At 49.3% G+C, this 22,810-nt stretch overlaps 1 long non-coding RNA gene across 7 annotated transcripts; it reads left to right on the forward strand.

Moving 5' to 3' along the window:
- The first annotated feature begins 1,566 nt into the window (after window positions 1-1,566).
- LOC119233717 (uncharacterized) lies at window positions 1,567-22,214 on the forward strand. Of its 7 annotated transcripts, none has more exons than XR_008550006.1 (7): window positions 1,567-1,716; window positions 5,403-5,734; window positions 7,592-7,714; window positions 7,949-8,123; window positions 8,436-8,606; window positions 14,503-18,251; window positions 18,939-22,214. It is a non-coding gene; the product is annotated as an uncharacterized LOC119233717 (long non-coding RNA). The 7 variants fall into 7 exon arrangements; XR_008550008.1 differs by having other exon boundaries at window positions 14,503-17,808; window positions 18,066-22,214; XR_008550010.1 differs by having other exon boundaries at window positions 14,503-14,710; window positions 17,395-22,214.
- Window positions 22,215-22,810: the final 596 nt, after the last annotated feature.

Here is a 22,810-nt window from a genome sequence, read left to right on the forward strand (position 1 = left end):
ACAATTCCGGTATCATTCCTGATAGAAATTGGCCTATAATTTTCTTCCTTTATGCTGTCTTTGTATGTTTATTGCCCCAGCAATGTCAAAGGACCCCCATCTACTCTGGCAACAAGCTGGTCATCTGAGTCATTCCTGCTACTCTACTGTCCCTCCCCCATTTACCAACTCCTAATGGAGTCTCCTAATGGAGTCTCCTCCATTGGCACTCCTTCCTCCTAACCTGGGGCACAGCGCCTTCATCTAGGCCCCTCATTTTCTCATCCGGAACAGTCACAAGGCTTTTGCTGCTCTCACATACCGCCTCGCCTGCCTGCTGCTCTTGGACCACGCTTCTCTGCAACACCTTGGCCCTCCAGCCAACAGTCCCACGACACATTAGCTGTGGGCACTTGGGCAAACTGCTTCCTCAACCCGTGGTCCGGGCTGATGGCAAAGGGAAATCCAGGGACGTGCCTCCTGGTCCCACTGTTATAGGGCAGCACCGATATTGAACGGGTTGCCTGGCTGTGGGTCCTCACCCACGCGCTTACAAGGGACTTATGAATACTCCACTACGGGCACACACAAAAGGTTAATAAAAGGTTTATTTACAAGGGAAAAGGAAATAAGGAAAATGCACAACTCAGGGAGAAAATAGGGAAATAAAGTCTTTAATGCGTCCTACCCGATCCGCCGACCTGGAAACCCAAAAAGCACTCTCTGAGCTGGCGGAGAGCCAAAATGGGGATCCCCCAAAGCCCATGTGTCTGGCTTTATACCACACCTGGCTGCTTAACCCCACCCTCAGGTCCCAGCCACCTTCCTTTGGTGATGATGGGATTTGGAGTTCCCAGTGTCTTTGGCTTTGGCCTGGGGTGGGGGTGGAGTCCACAAAGCCTGTATGGACTTAGCTTTAGGACATCCTTTCCCCCTAACACCACGACCCATCACGCGAAGCATGATGGTCCTGCACAGGAGCGCCGAAAAGTGCTCTCGTGCGGCGGGTGCCTCCCGCCCTCGGAGCTGCGCGCCGCTGTCTCCTTCGGGCAGGGCCCGGGCCGGAAGACCCCGGCCCATCCCAGGGGCCGGCGCCGGCCCGGGCTCCCCCAGGGCGCCCTCGTCCCGGGCGCCCGCACGCCGCAGCCACGAGCGCGACGCGGCCGGCTGGGCGCCCGGGGGTGCCGGGGCCGCGGGCTCGCGGGGAGGGTCTGGCAGCAGGGGCGGGCGAGGCCGCCTCGGGGGCCCGCTCGGACCCCGGCGTCCGGGCGGCGGGCGCGGCCCCGCCCGGTTCGGGGGCGGAGCGGGGCGCCGGGTGGGGGCGGGGCGGGACTCTTTTTCCTCGCCGTGGCGGCGGAGGCGCACGGCGTGGGCCGCGGCGAGCGTCGTCGCAGGAGGCTGAGAAAGCCCGAGGTGCCGCCGTTGCTGCTCCCGCCCCGCCGCCGCCCGCCGCGTCCGCCCCGCTCCGGCCCCGGCCCCGGCCCCGGCCCCGGCCCCGGCGCCCCCCGTCGTCGCCCGCGCCGAGCCGCGGCGATGGAGCCGGCCACCGCGCCGCCCCCGGGCCCGCGCCCGGCGCTGCCCCTCGGGGGCCCGGGCCCGCTGGGCGAGTTCCTGCCGCCCCCCGAGTGTCCGGTGTTCGAGCCCAGCTGGGAGGAGTTCGCGGACCCCTTCGCCTTCATCCACAAGATCCGCCCGATCGCCGAGCAGACCGGGATCTGCAAGGTGCGGCCGCCGCCGGTGAGTCACGCCAGCCCGAGCCTGCTCGCGGCGGGGGAGGAGCGCGGACGCGCGGCGCCGGGGCCGGGGCGCGGGTGGCCCCGGCGGCCGCGTCAAGTTTGGGGCGGCCGGGGGGTCGGAGTGGGGCGGGGGCGGCGGAGGGGCCGCGGCGGGGCCGGGCGGGGGCGGCGGGGCCGGCGGGCGGGCGGCGAACGCGCGCGCGGGCGGGCGGGTGTGCGGGCCGGGCCGGGCCGGGCCGGGGTTCGGTTCCGGCTGGAGCGGTGGCAGCGGCGGGGGGTCGCGGGGTGCTGCCTCCCGGAGGCGGGCGGCGGCGCGGGCGTGCGGGGAGGCGCCGCTCGGGGCCGCGGCGGCCTGTGGGTCCTCGCCTGCGCCCCCGGGGTGCGGGGGTGTGTGATGGGGTGGGGGTGGGGGAGTTGCGAGTTGTCGTGCGAGGAGGAAAGTTTTCAATATGGCGGCGGGAGCCCCTGGTCCTTTGTGTGGTGGCGGCGTCGGCCCGGAGCGGCCCTCACCTGGGCGCCCCACCCTCCGACCCGGGCCCCCTCCCCGCCGCGGGGTCCCCGGGCGTCGGGCGTCCCCGGGCCGGGGTCGAGGAGGGGGCGTCCGGCGCGGCCGGGGGGCGGGGAGGAGCCGCGGTCGGCCCGGCGGAGGTGTTGTGGGGGCGTCGGCGTCTGGGGGCCCTCGTGGGCGGCGGGGTGCGGCGGGCGGGGCGCGCCCGATGCCCGCGGGCGCTCGGCCGGCTGGCACGGCCGCCTGGTGGCCCGGCCGCCGCTCCCCGCGGGAGGTGTGGGCTGTGCCGGCGGGGGCTGGGGCCCGAGAGTGGGGGACATGTCAGCGCAGAAGCGCTGCGCGGCCCTCACGCTCACTTCCCGGCCCCCCAAGTCCCGGGGCCGAAGCGCAGGGGCCGACCAGCCCTCCGGCCGAGTGCGGGGCGCCCGGGGCCGGGGCCGGTGTGAGGGTGGGGTGTGTCAGAGATCGACCCTAACGGCAATGACTTGAAAAAACTGTAATGTTCGGAGATGTGAAGCGTGAGGTTAGTGTGTTTTGAGCTCTTGGTTGGAGCTTTTATTAAACACGCATTCCTGAACTCCAGACAGCAGATCCTGAAAACATTACCATGTTACTCTAATCACCTAACTCCAGAAACAAAGCACAGATCCCTATCAAAACCACATAATTACACAGTCTTTAAAGCAAGATCCTTCCAATTTTCTGTGTGGTTGCTCCAGCTCATCATTTGGTGATATTTAAACCAGATGGTAGAGTCTCATCCTTGCCAGGCTTTAGGTTGGAGGAAGAGAGAGGACTGAGCAGGATCTCTCAGCATCTGTGTGCCAGTGTCTCTTCATTTATGGGATAGGGTTTGGGGAGGTGGAGATGTAAAGGTCCATAAGGAGACTTTTGGGGCTTATAATCTCCATTTTGTAAGTTTTCATCTATTCTGAGCTCTTCTCCTGGAGAGGTTCTTTTTTTTTTTTTTTTTACTTACGCACTCAAGAGCTGGGGTGTAAGCCAGAGGTGCAAGGGGTGAGAGGATTCACCAGAGACAGAATCCAGAATCGGGAGCAGAAAAAGGCAGATATACTTAAAATACGCTGCTGAGGCTAAAAGAGGTGGGTGGAGACAGGTGGGTTAGCTGAGCCTTGTGGGTTAGCTCCTTGGCTGGGGATGGAACTGGTGCTGCAGTGGCTGTTGATAACTTTTTAGTGCTGAGACTTAACCAGGAAGACCATGAGAGCATTTTTGTTACATGGCTTTTGCTGCCACGGTAGGATACTTTCATAGGTAAGGAAACCGCTCATGTTAAGTGACATGTTTAAGGTGACAGCTTTTAAAATATAAATTGGGGGTCCTCCCTGGTGGCCCAAGGGCTTAAGACACAACCTATGAAGCTGTCTGCAGCTTCTGCAACATGAGTTCCATCCCTGGACTAGCCAGGGAGCTACCCACATGGCGCAGCAGACCTCTCCTGTCTTGCCCGCTGCTCCCCTCAGCAGTGTACTTCGTTAGTCTGCCTTTTTTGTTTTCCACTCTGTCTCTGGTGAATCCTCTCACCCGCTACACCTCTGGCCTGTCCCCCAGCTCTTGTATGCATAAATAAATAAATCTTTTTAAAAAATAAAAATAAATGCAAGTTGGGGAATTCCCAGCCATGGCTTTTTTACTTCCAACTTCAGTGTTTTCCTTGTAATACACAGGGACTCTTTACTTTTAAAAAAAAATTTACCTTCATTTTAAAATTTATTCTCTCACTGGTCAATTTTATCAGTCATCTCTCAGTTAAATGTGTTACAAGTCATTGTTGCTAATTTAGTGCTGAAACTAAGAAAAGTACTTTCTTGGTGTTTCTCAAGCCTCTCTGAGGTGGAAGCTACAACTCCCTACACAACTGCCTTCCAAAAGAATGTGATTTTCAGGGCCTCTCTGGTGGCCCAGAGTTTAAAGTCTCACCTATGAAGCTATCAGCAGCCACTGCAGCCTAAGTTTAATCCCCACCCAGGGAGCTAACCCACATGGCACAGCATACCTCTCCTGTCTGGCCTGCTGCTCCCCTTAGCAGTGTATTTCTGTCTATCTGCCTGTTCTGCTCCCCACTCTGTCTCTGGTGAGTCCTCTCAGCCCTGCATCTCTGGCCTACATATCACTTCTATGCAAAAATAAATAAAATAAATCTTTTTAAAAAATAAGATTTTTACAGTCAGGAACATAATAGGGCTTTTGAATAATACAGTTTACTTTTATTTTGAAAGGCTTTAATAAAACCTTTTAAAAGTATTTAAAAGTAAATTTAAATTGAATTTCAAGGAATTTATATGGTACTGCTTGAAATTTGAACTCTGATAATACCCACTTGATACAGAAACACTGTTTTTATGTTAGGAAAATGACTTATGAGCCATTTTATTGGTAGAGGATAAAATTTTTGTTCTGATAATGTAATATCCCTTTCAGATACTTATCAAGCCAAAAATTACCACAGTGTTTCCAAGTGGAGAGTGGTCTTCTTTTTTAGTAGTTAATTTGAGGATCATTTTCCTCTTTCAAAATTTTCACCAGAGGCTTTATGGTTCTCTCAGACAGTTTTTTTAGCTTATGCATTTACCCACTGTGTGAACCTGCTTACTGATAGGTATGTACAGGGTTTTGTTTTTTGTTTGCACGTTTTTCCCCCCATGCTTCATTCATAGGTTCAATTCATTTGAGAAAGTTTCAGGTAATATATGCATACACAAACAATCTTAACTTTTTTTTTTAAAGATTTATTTATTTTATTTATACAAGCACTGGGTACAGTCAGAAGCACCGGAAGGTGAGAGAATTCACCAGAGCCAGTGTGGGGAACAGAACAGGCAGACTGACGCTATACACTGCTGAGGGGAGCAGCGGGCATGGCAGGAGAGGTCTGCGCGCCATGTGGGACCCTCACCCACGCCCAGGGATCGAGCCAGTGCGGCAGCCCAGCACTCAACCACTGCGCCACCAGTGGTTGGGAGGCCCCAATCTTAACTTCTAAAGTTTAGATATTTACTTGAGATGAAATTAATTTTTATATCGTGTTTTGGCATTAGAAGCCATATTTGATTATTCAGGGAATATTATGTAACACACAGTAGTTTAAATTTATCGAATTTCAAGCCATTTGGACAGTAATCATTTACTTGTATATTCTTTTTTTTTTTTTTTTAAAGATTTATTTATTGATTGATTGATTGTTACAAGCACTGGGTGTATAGTCAGAAGCGTGGGAGGACGAGAGAATTCACCAGAGCCAGAGCGGGGAGCAGAGCAGGCAGAAGGACCGAAGGACACTGCTGAGGGGAGCAGCGGGCGGCAGGAGAGGTCTGCGCGCCATGTGGGACCCTCCTCCGGTGGCTGGGGAGCAGCCGGGGATCGAACCAGCGCCGCAAAGGCTGCGGGCAGCTTCGCAACCCAGCGCTCAACCGCTGCGCCACCGGGGAGGCCCCATTTACTTGTATATTCTGACATATTTTCTTTGATAAGTTTTTGTCTAATCTTCCAGGTAAGTTCATTACAGTTCATAAAGTATTCTAGAGCTAAGCTCTCAGTTATTAGCCTGCCATAGAATTTTTAAGAATCAATGTTATTTGCATTCTGTATATCTGCTCTCTTTATCTTTTCTTGTCAAGTTAAACAAAACTAGATCACTTTCATTTATATTTTTAAGTTAATTCACAAAGATTGTACATCTTTCACTGACATTTTAAATATTAGAGTCTTTGCTGAAGAGGCAGTAAGACAACAATAATAAACACTTGGAGGCAGTAGGACAACAATAATAAGCACTTGAAGGCTTTATCTGTAATTGCCTTCAAATACAGTTTTTCTTTATTCCTTTCTTTCTTTTCCCTTTTTTGTTGTGGTAATAAATAGCTTTGTGTACCAATGTGTAATCTACTTTTATTTCCTTTTTTAAAAATTGTGGTAAAATGCATTCTGTTTTTAACGCAATATTTTATCAGCCATGGGCTTTTTTTTTTTTTTTTTTGGCCAGTGGGCATTTTTATGTCTCAATATTACAAAAAAAATTTACATTTTAAATTAAAAGTAGTAAATAGTGATAAATTCCAGTAATACAAATTTGAAATAAAAAAACTCTTCCCCTTTTAAATTGGGTACATAATGCTTGGGTATTGCTAACATAGAGGTATTTACATTAATATTTTGCTAAGCTGATTTTAGTATTGAACCTTGTTTTCCTGTTTTATACTGAACCAAACATCTTAACTTAACTCGAACATATGTCCTTTGAAATTCTGTGCACTTTGGTGTGGTAGCAACAGCTAGTATATGTATTTTCCTTTTTTTAAAAAAAAAAATTTATTTATTGGGCCTCCCTGGTGGCGCAGCGGTTGAGCGCTGGGTTGCGAAGCTGCCCACAGCCTCTGCAGCACCGTTTTGATCCCCCGCTGCTCCCCGGCCACTGGAGGAGGGTCCCACATGGCGCACAGACCTCTCCTGCCGCCTGCTGCTCCCCTCAGCATTGTACTTCGGTCCTTCTGCCTGCTCTGCTCCCTGCTCTAGCTCTGGTGAATTCTCTCACCCTCCTGCACTTCTGACTGTACCCAGTGCTTGTATGAATAAATAAATAAATAAATCTTTTTTTTTAAAAAAGATTTATTTATTTATGCATACACGAACTGGGTGTAAAGCCAGAGGTACGGACCTGGGGAGGATGAGAGGATTCACCAGAGACAGACAGAGTGGGGCGCAGAACAGGCATATGTACTGAAATACACTGCCGCGGGAGCAGCGAGCTAAACAGGAGAGGTCCGCTGCATCAAGTGGGTAGCTCCCTGGCCCGGTATGGAAATCCTTGTGCTGCAGATAGCTTCCTAGTGCTGAGACTTAACCCTTTGGGCCACCAGGGAGGCCCCAGTTTCCTGTTATCTTGAAGTTATTAGCACTTACTAATATTGGTATGAAATCACTGTTGTAAGTCTGTTTTCAGATTTGTGTTTGAAGAGAGCAGGCCTTAAGTACCCAAATTATGAGAAGACGAAGGGGGAGTGAAAATAAAGAAACTTGTTATGTAATTTTACCAATCACACAAAATTTAAGGTTTTTCTAGTCATCCTTAAATGAAGCACCTTTCAGAGTGTCTGCTCACATCATGGGTGGGATTATTGAGTGTGTCAGTCTTTGCCTGGCACATGGTAGAGGGTGAGTCAACCTTTTGTTGCCTGTTTTTAATTATGCAACCACTTGTATTTTGTATATATTTAGCAGCTTCCTCTATTGAATTCAGAAGTGGTATTGCACTTAAATATTCTAGGAGTGAATATCCCAAAGGTACAGTTTGAAAACAAGAGCTTTTAGATTAGCAACGTAAGGTTAAAACTCAGTTTTTCTCATTTAGGCTCAAACTCATGTAAAATTGAATTTCTTGGACCAGATTGTGAAATATTGGGAATTACAGGGAAGTACTCTGAAAATTCCACATGTGGAGAGGAAGATCTTGGACTTGCTTCAGCTTAATAAGGTAAATGATCCTCATGATTTTCTCTCTCATTTAATAATCTTTCTGGCAAGCATGAATTTGGTCTTCTTTTATTTTAAAACAGACTTACTATTTGAAATATGTAAAATGAGACTCTCAATTTAGTTGTGTGATCTACTTGTCAGGTCTGAAAACCTTGTCTTCAAACAATTTGCCACCACCTGTTTTTCAGCTTCACAATAGTTCCTTAAGTTAATCCTTTCTGTTTTATTGCAGACAAGAAAAGTTCTGGAAAGAGATAATTGACTCAGCAAAAAGATGAAGTGATAATTCAGTACTTTAACTTCAGTTTCACTTAACTGTAAAGCCTCCATTCTTTCCACCGACATGCTGCCATTCTGTCTACTCTCGAGATTTTCTGGAGATTTTTGAGATCACTGAGAAGGACCAGGTAGTTAAACCCTCTTCTTCATTAGAAATTTAAATTTTCAGTCTCGTTCTTCCTCCCAGAAAATCTTGATACCTTGGGGAACTGAGAAGTAGTTTCTGTGGGGCACATTTAAAAATGCTTGTGGACTGTTGTGAAAAGTGATTTAACTTTCTAGCTTAATAGTGCATATGCCTTTTCTTTTGACTTTGAAAGTGTATTTTGAAAAGATCGCCACAACCAAGAACATTTTGGTTTTGCAGCTATAGGCATGTGAGAATGAGAAATAATTTCCAAATAGATGTTTTCAAATTTTTTTGCTGTATTATTTGACAGTTGGTTGCAGAAGAAGGTGGCTTTGCAGTTGTTTGCAAGGATAGAAAATGGACAAAGATTGCCACCAAGATGGACTTTGCTCCTGGCAAAGCCCTTGGCTCACATATTAGAGGGCATTATAAGCGAATCCTCAATCCCTACAACTTATTCCTGCCTGGAAACAGTTTAAGGGTGAGTATTGGGATTAGCTTTGACCTGTTCTATTTCATTTTCTTGGGACGTTGTCTTTTAGAGGGAATGAAAAGGCCTTGATTATGTGTGGAAGGCATCGTGCAGAAGCATGTTCTGTGCATTTTCCTCCAATGTTTGTTCTGTTCTAACAGAAGGCATACCTAGAAGTTAGTTTTTGAGACAATTAAGATTGGGGAAATGTCCTCTTGCTGTCAAAACTGAAATCTGTGTTAACTTCACTGTAAATGTTTCTTCTTTATGACAAGGGTTTGATTATTGTCTGATTAGTGTGCTTATGCTTTTGCACTCAGTTGTCATGTTGAAGGTGCCATGTGGGAAGTAGCTGGCTTACGCATTTTTCTTTTTCAGTTGACATCTCCAAGTAGAGGTTTTTTTTTTTTAAAGATTTTTTTAAATTTATTTATACAAGCACTGGGTACAGTCAGAAGCGTGGGAGGGTGAGAGAATTCACCAGAGCCAGAGCGGGGAGCAGAGCAGGCAGAAGGACCGAAGTACACTGCTGAGGGGAGCAGCGGCAGCAGGAGAGGTCTGCGCGCCATGCGGGACCCTCCTCCGGTGGCCGGGGAGCAGCCCGGGATCGAACAGGCGCTGCAGAGGCTGCGGGCAGCTTCACAACCCAGTGCTCAACTGCTGAGCCACCAGGAGGCCCTGATTTATCTTTTTTGATCGCTGAGCAATATTCCATAGTATGTGTGGACCACATCATCTTGATCCTCTTCTCTGTTATTTTTCAGACTTTGGTTGTTTCTATAAGTTGGCTGTTGTAAAGCATTGTTCAGTGAACATGAGAGTGCAAGTTTCCTTTTTAAATCAGTGATATTGAATTTTTCAGGTAGATGTCTAGGAGTGAAATTACTAGGTCATATGGCAGATCCATTTTTAATGTTTTGAGATACGTCTGAGCTGCTTCCCATTAGGCCTGGACCAGTCTGCATTCCCACCAATGGTTTAAGAGGGTTCCTTTTCTGCATATCCTCGCAAGTACTTGTTTTTGTTGTTTTCCAACGGGCCGTCTTCACAGGTGTGAGAAGGTATCTCAATGTGGTCTTGCTGCTTATCCCTGACAGGTGATATTGAACATTTTTTCATGTGCCTGTTTGTAGTCTGTGTCTTCTTTGGAGAAGTGTCTGTTTAGTTCTTCTGCCCATTTTTTGATTATCTGTTGTATTTTCATTCAGTTGTATGATGTCTTTGATATCCATCCCTTGTCAGATGTGTGCTTCTCCATTCAGTAGGTTGTATTTTTGTTTTAGTTGTATTGTTGTATTTAGTTTTTGTTTTCTCTGTGCAGAAGCTTTTTAATTTTATATAGTCCCAGTTGTTTATGTTCTGTTTTGTTTTCCTTGCTGTGGGGATGAATCCCTAAAGACATTGCTAAAGGTTATGTTGTAAAATATTTTGCCTGTCTTTTCTCCTATGTATTTTATGGTTTCAGGTCTTCCCTCCAAGTCATTTATCGATTTTGAGTTGATTTTTATGTATAGTGTGAGATAATGGTCTAGTTTCATTTTTTTTTAAAAGATTTCTTTTATCTATACATACAAGAACTGGGGTGTAGGCCAGAGGTGTGGGGGTAAGAGGATTCACCCGAGACAGAATCAAGGCAGAATAGGTGGATTGACTGAAATGCACTGCTGAGGGGAGCAGCGAGTGAGACAGGAGAGGTCTGCAGCACCATATGGGTTAGCTCCCTGGCCGGGGATCATACTCAGGCCATAGAGGTGGTAGTGCTGAGACTTAACCCCTAGACCATCAAGGAGGACCCTCTATTGAGTCTTGAGGGTTCTTTATGTATATTTTCATGTCACCTACAAATAATGATTGTTTTACTTCTTTGCCAATTCAGATAGCTTTTATATCTTTCTTTGTCTAATTACTCTAGCTAGAACTTCCAGTATAGTGTTAAATTGTTGTGCTGTGAGTGGACATCCTTGTCTTGTACCATATTTTAGTGAAAAAAATTTTGTTTTTCACCATGAAGAATGAATAATTAGCTGTGGGTTTGTTGTGAATGGCTTTTATTATGTTAAGGTGTATTCTGTTTATCTCCAGTTTTTCAAAAGTTTTCATCATACTGGATGTTGGAGCTTACCAAATACTTTCTCAGCATCTGTTGATGTAGCATTTTAGTTGACGCAATGAATTGCATTGATTGATTTTCAGATGCTGAACCACCCTTCTGTTCTTGGTGTGGTCATGGTGTGTGCTCCCCTTAACACATTGTCAGAGTCAGTTTGCTATGATTTTTGTATCTGTGTTCATTAGGGCAACTGCTGTGTAATTTGCTTTTCTTGTTTGGTTTGTGTATTAGAGTAATGTTGGCATCATGAAATATATTTGGAAGTGTTCCGAAGAAGGTGTTTGGAAATTATTTATTTTTTAAAGATTTATTTATTTATGCACACAAGAGCTGGGACCAGAGATAGAGCGGGGAGCAAAACAGGCAGATTAAAATACACTGCTGAGGGGAGCAGCGGGCGAGACAAGAGAGGTCTGCTGCGCCATGTGTGTCAGCTCCCTGGATGGGGATCGAACTCACGCTGCAGTGGCTGTTGATAGCTTCATAGTGCTGAAACTTAACCCTTTTGCACCACCAGTGAGGCCTCGGTATTTGGAAATTACTTAGATAAGAAACTTGTGTTCTAATTTAAGTAAAACATTGTTACAAAAACATTTCACTTGTCAAGGTCCCCATAGAAAAAAGTATTTTATAAATGGTTTACATCTTTCTCTGGGGGTGGGGGGGTTGTGGAAACCTATAATTTAAGAATTGTGACAGTGCTATGGAGAGGTAGCAAGATAATAACAGTTTCAGAGGGGAAAATGCTAATCAAAACTCCATCTTGGTGTTTACAGGCATACCAGCTGTAGTGTTTACTACATCTATAGATCTTTACTGCTTTGTTTCTTACCCTTTCTTTTTTTTTAAATATTTATTTGTTTATACAAGAACCGGGGTACAGGACAGTTGCGCGGGAGGGTGAGAGGATTCACCAGAGACAGAGCGGGGAACAGAACAGGCAGAATGACGAAATACACTGCTGAGGGGAGCAGTGGTTAAGTCAGGAGAGATCTGCTGTGCCGTGTGGGTAGCTCCCTGGTCGGGGATTGAACTCGTGCTGCAGCTGCTGCAGACAGCTTCTAGGTTGAGTCTTAACCCCTTGCACCACCAGGGAGACTCCTGGATGAAATTATTTAGAATATTGTATGTGGAAGGGCCTCCCTGGGGGCGACGCGGGTTGAGAATATTGTATGTGGATCTGAATACAGTTGCCCAGGATATTTTTTTCCTTATTAACTTTTTTGTTAATAAAGAACTTCCATATGGAAGTTATAGTAAGAGAAAAGAATCTAAGGGCTTATGGGTTATAACATTTTAGAAAAGTATCACCTATATATTCAGTTCAATGTAGTTTCACAGTTGAAAGGCACCTGAAAATGTATACAATGTATCTATAGGGATAGATATTTAAAGATACTTTTACAAACATTACATCTACAACACACATAAATATTTGTGAGTGGCTACTATGTGTCAAGTATGTTCCAGACACTTATATACATTCATTGTGGAAAGCTAAAAAAACAAAGTTTCCTAATCTTCTCATCTGTTATTTCTTTCAAGTCTATGTTTGTGCATATGTATACATGTTGCAAGTGTATTCTTCCTATGCAATGTTGTATTGTGCCTTTTTTCTACTCAACATTTCATAAACACTTGCCATGTCATAAATATTTTGAGGACACAGCTTTTAATCATTCTTCCAATTCCATTTTCATAGCTAGACCTTAACAGAATTTTCCCTATTGTTGAATGTTTGGGTGGCTCTAATATTTTTTTTTTAAGATTTATTTATATATGCACATAAGAACTGGCGTACAGGCCAGAGATGCAGGGGGTGAGAGGATTCACCAGAGACAGAGTGGGGAACAGAACAGGCAGACTGACAGTAAACTCTGCTGAGGGGAGCAGCGGGCAAGACAGGAGAGGTCTGCTGCGCCATATGGGTATGTCCCTAGCTGGCCGGGAATGGAACTTGGCCGGAGATTGAACTCATGCTGCAGAGACTGCGGATAGCTTCACACTGCTGTGCTTAACCCCTTGTGCCAGCTGGGAGGCCCCATTTTGTCACTTTAGGTGCTGTCTTTTGATCACAGAACATTGCTAGTTATGTTGACAACTACAGGGTTATAAAATATAGATGCCCTATTCTATTCTTATTCAACACATTTTAAAAAATGAGAAAATTTTCAGTGTGGAAAAGTTACTTTGGAAATTTGTAAGGTGTGTTTTAACAGTTTGAACCTTCAGTTAATTGATTTCAAACAGGGATAATTGCAGCTGGCTCATTGGTAGTGCCTTGAGCTGCTGTGCACTGCTGTGCCCTACTGAGAGCAACAATGAAATGAATCCAGCAACACCACTCACCTGTTTTTATATGGTGTTATACTCTATATGTGTGGGGTACATGACCGGTACCTGTAGACATGTCTTTGTGTTGCTATACATTTAAAATCTACGGACCTGCATATACTTAAGTAACTGTTAATACCTGGCAAAAATGCAACAAAATTCTCTTACATTAAAAAAGGTGGTAGAGGGCCTCCCGGTGGCGCAGCGGTTCAGCGCTGGGTTGCGAAGCTACCCGCAGCCTCTGCAGCGCTGGTTTGATCCCAGCCACTGGGCGAGGGTCCCACATGGTGCGCAGACCTCTCCTCCCGTCTGCTGCTCCCCTCAGCAGTGTACTTAGTCACTCTACCTGTTCTGCTCTCCGCTCTGGCTCTGGTGAATTCTCTCAACCTCCCACGCCTCTGACTGTACCTAGTGCTTGTAAAAATAAATCTTTTTAAAAAATAAAAAAAATTTAAAAAGGTGGTAGATTCATCAATAAAATTGTGTTTTATTTCTAATATATGCAGAAAACAAACCTGGCCATAGACACAATGCACAAAACATACAAGCTCCATAATTCCCCAGAAGCAATCTGCGCCGTCCTCTCACAGAGCCCATCCAAGCCTGGAGGGCAAAGCTCATGAGAACATTTTCATATGTTGAACACATTCAGAGTTTGAAGTTAACCTCTGCACCCTGGATTTAAATCACCTCAGCCACCTGCACAGGGTTTAGTTTCAAAATCCTCCAAGACACTTTGAATGACAGGGCTAGAGTCTGGTGGCAAACCAGGTGCAGGAATCCAGGGGGCAGCTTTGGCACCTGGCCAGGACAGTCCTCTGACTTCCCGGGCAGTAGCAGCAGCACGTCCTGGCAGTGCAGGCTGTTCCAAGGCAGGGCACAGACTCCAGGCCCCACTGGGCACAGTTATCTTCCCCTGGGAAATGCAGGGATCGAGACGGTGCTGTGGCTTCCTCTGGAACATGCTGCTCTGGGCTTTGGGGTAATCACTGCCTGAACCTGGTAAAGCCACATGAATGATGGACACCCCACGGCGCTGAATCCAGTTCACCCTCCCACTCTAGCCGTGGGGCTAACTTGTTCTGCTCAGGAATCCACCTCAGACCGTGAACACACAGCTTGGGGAGAGGGACAACGTGTGTCTGCTCTTTTCCCCCAGAGCCCACCAGGAGAAAAAACTACTCCCGTAACGCTTGCGTCTGCCTCAAAGCTGCTCCGTCACATCACTCTGAAAGCCTTTGTTTTCAAACTGAGTAGATAGGAAAGAAGACCGGGAGGGACAAAGGCTGAAAGTGTGGAAGGGCCCAGAAAGGGAACCCAGTCTTTTGGGCTCCAGACCGCATAGGCACTGCTAGTCCTCAGCCTGCAGGGAGGAAAGCAAAGCCGTCTCCTGGGGAAGGCTCCTCAAGCCGCACCCCCTCATGTCACCCACACCACATCCTGCTCTGCTTGTCCCAACAGTGGCCGGAACCTCTCTGTCCGGGAGGGCCAGGCAGGGTGCAGACAGACAGAGCCTGCTGGGAGCGCCACTGCCTGGAGCACAACGTCCAGCCCGGTGGGCCTGCTCAGCAACGGAGGCAGAGAGCAGCAGTGCCTGCATCAGCATCTTCACCATGAGACCAGGGCTGTCAGGCTCGGGCCTTGCATGGTGGCCTGGACAGTGTCACAGGTGAGCGAGTTTGGGCAGGTTCCCCTGCCCCAGCCCATCCATTTTCCTAGTGCCATGTCAGGGGAGCTGTACTTGGAAAAGAGTGGATTTAGGGTCTGGTCTAGACGGTCCTCAGGAGGGCTCCTCAGGGCTTCCTGTGCTGAGAGAGCCTAGAAACTGTCAGGTGTTCCATGGGGTCAGACCTGGCAGGAAGACTGCAGAGGACAGTGGTTTACAAGCAGGAACTTTTCTATACCCTGAGACTTTGGAAGTTCCCGTTGCCTGAGGGACTCCAGAACATTCACAGTGGGCCCTGTTCACCCGCAGGCATAACAGGCCCCGTAATAGGATGTGGGCCTGTGTGAACTAGGCTGGTGCTGGCTCCCAGCATGCTCCTTCCTCCTTTCTGCATGTGAACCCCTCAGTTTCCTCTTCCTGAAAATCCTGCGGTCCCCTCCACCTTAATGACGTTGTAGATGTTAATCTTTCTCTACATTACTGTGTATTCTTCTCCCTATCCAGAGTCCAGTGAGACTCCCCTGGCGCCCCTCCAGTTCCTCACCAAGCAGAATGAAGTGGCTGTGGACCTTTATTTTTTTAAGACTGATTGATTTATGCATACAAGAGCTGGGTACAGCCAGAGGTGGGGGGCGGGGGGGGAAGGGTAGTGAGAGGATTCACCAGAGCCAGAGCGGGGAGCAGAACAGGCAGACTGACTGAAATACACTGCTGAGGGGAGCAGCGGGCGAGACAGGAGAGGTCTGGTACGCCATGTGGGTCACATTCCTGGCCGGGGATCGAACTCGTACTGCAGTAGCTGCAGATAGCTTCATAGTGCTAACGCTTAACCCCAGCTGTGGACCTTGAAATAGGGCTTCAAATCCCCCCAGACGGGCCCAGATGGGACTGGCCTAAAAGTGACCCTGGAGTGTCCTGTGCTCCTCTCGGCCAGTTGTGCGGTTATGCACCCAGAGTTGGGGAGGCTCAGCATGTAGGTCCCTGTGGGGCTAAGACCAGTTTTTCATCTTTGCATGCTTTCTTTCTCCTGAAGATGAGGCAAGAACTGGTGCTTCAACAGCTCCCACCCTGGGCAGCTGACACCTGGCACCAGAGATGCAGCCAACCGCTGTGCCCCAGACACCACTCTGTGGGTAGGGAGGGCAACCCCTGATGCGGGAGCCATCGATCACAGGGGAGAGGGCCACGTGCCCTGGGACCTCCTGAGGTCAGCGCATCCTTAGCCACCCCCCACCCCTTGGGAGACTGAATCTGGCTGGAGGAAAGAGGACCCCGGGCCCATGGCAGTGACTGGGGCTCTCTGGCCCGCAGTTCCTGGGCTTCTCTGGGCGCTCCACTTCCCTGGGCAGTGGGGTATTGAGCGTTGATCTCGCTGAACAGCCGGAATCTGCCCTGCTGTGCCCTGAGTTTTGGACTCAGGTTCCTGCCCCCTTGTTCTGATGCAAGTTGCCTTTGAACTTGCTCCAGCTCTGGCCCAGCAGGTAGGAGGAAGCTGCCTCAGCAGCTCAGCCTCTTCTAGACGCCAAGGAGAACCCCCAGCTGGGAGAGGCTTCTGCTTAGCTCGTATCCACTTCCCAGGTGACCCCTTCCTTGCCTGAGGCCTGGGAACAGGGGATGGTGGGGTTTGGGGGGGGAGTGGGAGGAGGCCCTCTGGGAGCCAGGGCTTTGGTACTGGTCCATCGGAGGCATGGTCCCAACCTCCTCCCTGCTGTCTGTAGAGACTGAGGATTGCAAGTGACCTGAGAGTGCATTCTGTGCCAGAATGAAGCGAAGCTCTTGGGCTTAGGCCTTTTTTAAAAGGAGGGTATTTGCACACCCATGTGTCTGGTGTAGATGGACACTTTATGGTCCAAGGAGCAGTAGTGGCCACGGGTACATGTTAAACCTACAGAACCCTGGGTTCCATGCTCAGGTGGCCTGGAAACCCGTATATTCAGGAAGACGGTGTTACCTCACTCTCCTACAACTAGGTGGCAAAGCACAAAGCAAGAGGGCCCAGCTTTTTGTGACCTTGATTATGTCTCCACTGTGCCTCACCCTGGGTACACCCCTCGGCACATGTAGCGCGGCCTCTCTGGGTCATCACGGACACTTGTCGGGCTTTCTTTCTCACCTGTATGCCGCTGAAGCGAAAGGACATGGGGGAAATGTCCCAGGCGATGGAACTTGCCTGATTGGTGTGACGACTAAATAAATATGTACACTTGTGATGTCAAGTCATTGGCTATTGAGTAAAATGTGTACAGTTAAGTATAAACTATGCCTCAATGTTTTTTGAAACACTGATGTGAAGATGGTTGTGGTTATACAAAACATAAAACAAAGACAGAGGCAATTATAAATCAGAGACATCTGCAGGGGAGGAGGAGGGAGAGGGATCAGAGGGATGGAGAGAGGAGCACAGGGGACTGAGGTGATGGTGCACAGGTGCCTTGGGGAAGGAAACTCTATGGGGACCACACCTGGGTAGTGGGGGGGGGGAAGCAAACATTGTTTAAAAATGAAGAATGATGTAAAAAATACATAAATAAAAAGAAAATTTTAAAAAATTATATTACCCCCCAAAAAAATACGGTTGTGGTTAAGTCGCAAGAGCACTCCATGGAAAAAGGGTCTTTCAGGATAAGAGGACAATGGGGGCAGGGGAAGGCCACCTGTGACCTTAACACAGTTACCTGGTCCTGTAGACAAAGCAGAGCGAGTGTCTTCAGGCCTTCCTGAGCTTCAACAGCTGTGGGGTGGATCTGACCAGGCTTCACCTCCAGCTTCATGGAGTGGCTTTCTGTGCACTATAACAAGAAGCTCAAGTTGCAGTTTGTTCTCGCCCCAGGCCCCTGAGCGTACACATCAATTGTAGAGCCAACAACTCGACTAACCTGCCACCCTAGAGCATGAGAGTTGCAAACTGACTTGGGCATTGAAGACTTCTTTGATCTGTGTTACTGCACCTGGTCATGAGCAGCCTCAGTCCACCAGCCTCGGCAGAGCCTCAGCCAGATGGTTTTCTACCACTGCCCACCTGTATTTCCATGGCGTGCTCAACGTGGACACTTGGAGTCTAGGCCAAGCCGATTCCCTGTGGACAAGTCTACTTCTCCCTGGTGAGCTGTTCACCTACCACCAGCATGCTGTAGCCACTCAGTCTGCCCCCCCACCCTGGGGAAGGGAGTGTTTTGGAAGCCAGAAGGGCCCACCATCCAGATAGGGGCAAGGCGTGGGTCAGAAGGTCTGTGATTACAGCCTCTTCCTTTTGAAGTGATGAGGCGGCCTCACTTTCTGCCCCAACCTGTTATCAGTTCATATTCCCACAGGGCACTGGGCATACGACCTGGTTGATGTTTTATGGGTTTTGTTCCAGGCAGAGTCTTGGAAGATGAAAGGTGGCAGGTCGGCATATAGGAATCCCATACAGGTTCCCCGCCCTGTTACAAGGCGGCGGACGAGCCCACAGAGGGAAGGAGGCGGGTTCTCCGGGTCATAAAGATAATAATAACTGCTTGCTGGGATTAAAGACTCGTCCTGTGGCTGAGACCTAGACTCAAAGGTAGGATGTCGGGAGGCTGACTCTCTTTTCAGCTCCATGTGAAGAAACACGCATGCATGGAGCAGGCTGCCTGTCAAGCAGCTGCCTCAAGAGCTTAAGGGGAAGTGGAGCCTTCATGTATCTGGAATGCTGACTGTGAAATGTGTTCACACATGCTAACTAGACCTGTGTCTCAAGCAGGTCAGGTTATATCCAGTCGGAGATCCCCACAGTGTTTGAAACTTTTTTAAACTATTCATTTCCTAATCTAGAAAAAACTGGGAGGCTGCAGAACCAGACTGTAGTTCAACATCTGCTTCTTCTGTTTTTCCTTTGATGATCCATTTAAAACCTCCAGTCCAGTGTGCTAGCAAAATGAGTAGTCTCCAAGTAACAATACTCAGTAGTTTTCCATGGTCTGTTATGAACATCAAGGTGGAATCAAAGGCAAGAGATTGGTTTTTTTGTCTCTTAATGAAAACTGTCCATACTTTTTCTTGATTGTGACTTCGAAGGGACCAGTCTCAGTGTCCCACGTGCATGATTTTTATGTGCCTTGTGGTATTGAACTTGCTCCTCTATCCCCTTGTTTCTTAGCAGTTGGCAAATGCCAACCACCAGGAACTGTCCTTCCCCACAGGGCAGTCCTTGTGCAAACTCTTCTGGGGGCCCAGAACTAGGCATTTACCCTGTGACTCTGCTTTTTAGGTTCTCATCAACTGCCAGCACCCACAGTGGGGCCTGGGGGAGACCTGGCCAAGGTGCAGCATGCTGTCTACATGCTCAGAACCTCCAGAGCCAGGGCTACTGAGGCCTGGGACCGCCTCAGCCACAGTGTGACCTGTTTGCCAAGTGGCATTTGTGTGCTGGCATCTGAGCGAAGACATGGAGCCATGGGGTTTCTCTGAGCCCTAGAAGACCTGGTTGCCATGGAGAGGGAGTATGAAGAAGTAGCAAAGACTGACAGTGGCGTGGATGGATGTGAGGGGTTCTGGGGTCCTAGCATGTACAATGTCCCGTCTCCCCAGTTTTGTGTGTCTCATTTCTCTGTATCCCTTTAACAAATACAATTGGTGTTGCACGTGGTACGGAACTGTGTGATGTGAATCCTGCCCAGGCAGTGGCCTTGTCTTCCCTCCTAAGCCCTGACCCTCCTTGTAAGTGCAGGGGCAGGCTGGGCTTGCCTGTCTCAGCTGCAGACCGCCCTGACCAGTGTGCACGGTCTGTGGCCTTGGCCGTGGTGCTTTGACTTCACGGTGCTGCCTTTGCCTGCCTTCACCCAGCCCAGCTCAGGAAGGATAAACCTTGAGCTTCTGGTGAGATGTGTCCCCTCATTCTGGGACACAAAGCCCATCTCAATTTCAGTGCCAAGAGGGAATCCAGCCTTTTTCCCTTCCTCCCTCCTCATGGCCAGTAGAGGGCGGTGGGGGTTGAATTCCCAGGCCTCCCTGCAGCCTCCATCTTATTTAGGGCTGCAGCTGATACCTCACACAGAAGGAACAGAAAGGGTCAAGAACAGGGACTCCGCTGGACAGGAGTCTAGTCTGGGGCCGTGTAGTTCTGAAAGAACTTTCAAAGGTGCCTGTGACCTTCAAGGCAAGATCCTCAAGTTGGTCTTTCTTTCCTCAAATTGGGTTGGGTAAAGGGATAAAAAAGTGATGAGGAAAAGAACTTCAAGGTTCCAACCATTTGTGGTCAATGTGTAATCTTAGAGATCAGTCAGTAAAAGTAGCTCAGGTTAAACTGAAGGGTGTCCTTTAGCACAAACCAAGTTAAAAGAAGCTTCTCTTGGACCAGACTTTGCCTATGGACTGGCCGTACCTGCTTTGACATTCAGTTCTAGCCTATGACTCAGGATGCCTCTGGTTTATTCAAGCACCAAGGAGCCTTGTACTGATGGAAATGTCACCAGTGGCCTTGTTTTCAGTTCTGATGCTAGATGCTAAACAGCTCATCCCCACCTTCTGAGGATGGAGTGAAAGAAGGCCAGGGCATGTGATATGGTTTTGGTCCTGAATTCTGCCATCAGGTACTAGCATCATGGCAGAGGCAGTGGGCATTGGTCCAGATACACTTGTAAGTGGGCAGTTGGAATTTCTGGCTTCTTGTTTTTACTTAGATAGAAAGTTCATCTTTTATCCACTTAGGTGACTGACAAGAAAGGAGTAAGAATCTGCAAGACCTTGGCTCTCCTGGAGAATGAAAAGAAGCATCTAATGAGTCCGAGCCCAGCCAGCATCCTGGAGGGCCCACTGAGGCTGCTGTAGTCAGTTCTCTGAGTCAGCACCTATTGCCCCTGCTCTGAGCAGCAGGAGCCCTAGGATCCTCCAGGTGCCACCACCCAGGGGTCCCCCACCCACATATGGGACTTGAAACCCACTTGCCACCTGAGTCCCACCCTAGGGCAGAACAGAGGAAGAGGAAGCTGTGAAGGGGTCGTGGCACATGGTGACGTAGATGCGGAGACACAAACGAACCATGACCCGGGCAGGCAGTGTCCAAGGGGCTGATGGCTGAATGGATTTTTGTGGGCTGGCCAGGAGTGGACCGGGCAGAAATAAGGGGGCAGTGGATGCTTTCCAGCGCCGGGGTGAAGGTGCAGCAGGGTGGCCAGAACCAGGTGAAAGCTCCCCAGAAGGGGGCCATGTGCTCATGGCCTAGGGTCTCCTGGCCCAAGGACAGGTTCCCTGCAGAGGGAAAGGACTGGTCTCTCTAGCACATGAGCCTTTGCGGGCAGAGCCTATGTTTAGATGACCTCCACATTGCGCCGCCCCCAGTCACACTCAGAATCCCAGTAAGCTTGAGGGCCCGGGGTTTGAGGTCTTGAACTGCTGAATGCGGAGTTAAGGGCAGAGAGAGACAGTGACCCCCTAAGACCTTTGGAAGCCAGTAGTTACGGTTCAGGTTCGAGTGATAGCTACAAATGCCAGTGGTCACCCATGTCCCCTGCGCCTCCCTCCCCACATCTCAGTGAGGCTGGCTGGCTCCGTCTTACTGCACAGGGAGAAGAGAAAGTTGAAAACAAATTGGTGACCGACGCTGAACCAGTCCTTACCCTTTCTGGGACATGCTGACCACCCCGAGGAGCAGGTGGGAGGCTGTTGATTCGGACTCAAGCCTGGACGTGAGCACCTTCCCAGAACAACCTAACCAGATTCAGCTGAGGTCCAGAAGGAATAGGTCTGGCCAGGAGTGGACCGGGCAGAAATAAGGGGGCAATGGATGCTTTCCAGTGCCGGGGTGAAGGTGCAGCAGGGTGGCCAGAACCAGGGGAAGGAAGGTCCTCAGCCACAGGGGCGGGGAGAGGCCTGCAGGGAGCACATGCTTCCTGTCTCGTCTCACCCCAGTCTGCAGCCTTAGGGGAAGGAAACAAGACAGTGGAGAAGCCTGGGAAGATAATGAACCCTTTCTCATATTGAGAGTCAAGTAATCTCTCCTCTGGACACTCCTCTGTAACCTGGGAAACATCTAGATCTCCAGTCAAGGACCTGCCCTGTGTCTCTGGGTCAGGCAGTGAACCCAAGGAACTCAAGATACATGAAGGGTTGTGGATGTCTCCCCCAGTCCATCTTGTTACATCTGTTTCTTTCCATAAAGCTCATCAGGCTGTCCTGTTGGGATTCTTGGTGGTGAGGCTTACCTCTTGTAGTATGGCCTTTCAGGCTATCAGAAATGGAGCAGGCAAGTTCCATGTAGGTTGCATGTAGCAGCAATTTAAAAAAGAAGGTGCAGGGCCTCCCTGGTGGCACAAGCTGTTGAGCGCAGCGCTGTGAAGCTGTCTGCAGCCTCTGCAGCGCGAGTTCAATCCCAGCAGGCCAGGCACATGGTGCAGCAGACCTCTCCTTTCTCACCCGCTGCTCCCCTCAGCAGTGTATTTCGGTAGATCTGCCTGTTCTGCTCCCCACTCTGTCTCTGGTGAGGCCTCTCACCGCCCCCACACCACCCGCACACCTCTGGCCTGTCCTCCAGTTCTTGTATGCATAAATAAATAAATCTTTTTTTTTTTTTTTAAAGATTTATTTATTTATTTATTTATACAAGCACTGGGTACAGTCAGAAGCGCGGGAGGGTGAGAGAATTCACCAGAGCCAGAGCGGAGAGCAGAACAGGCAGAGTGACTAAGTACACTGCTGAGGGGAGCAGCGGGCGGCAGAGAGGTCTGCGCGCCATGTGGGACCCTCGCCCAGTGGCCGGGGATAGAACTGGCGCTGCAGAGGCTGCGGGCAGCCTCGCAACCCAGTGCTCAACCACTGTGCCAGTGGGGAGGCCCAATAAATAAATCTTTTAAAAAATAAATAAGAAAGAAGGAGTAGGGCCTCCCTGGTGGCGCAGCGTGTTGAGCGCCACACTGTGAAGCTCTCAGCAGCCTCTGCAGCGCGGGTTCAATCCCAGCTAGCCTGTGAGAATCCCACATGGTGTGGCAGCCTCTCCTGTTGCACCCGCTGCTCCCCTCAGCAGTGTATTTCTGTTGTCTGCCTGTTCAGCTCCCCGTTCTGTCTCTGGTGAATCCTCTCACCCGCCCGCACCTCTGGCCTGTACCCCAGCTCTTGTATAAAAATAAATAAATAAATCTTTTTAAA

This window comes from Talpa occidentalis, unplaced genomic scaffold (genome assembly GCF_014898055.3).
Source record: "Talpa occidentalis isolate TD23 unplaced genomic scaffold, MPIMG_talOcc4v2.1 talOcc4.8, whole genome shotgun sequence".
NCBI classification, from domain to species: Eukaryota; Metazoa; Chordata; class Mammalia; order Eulipotyphla; family Talpidae; genus Talpa; species Talpa occidentalis.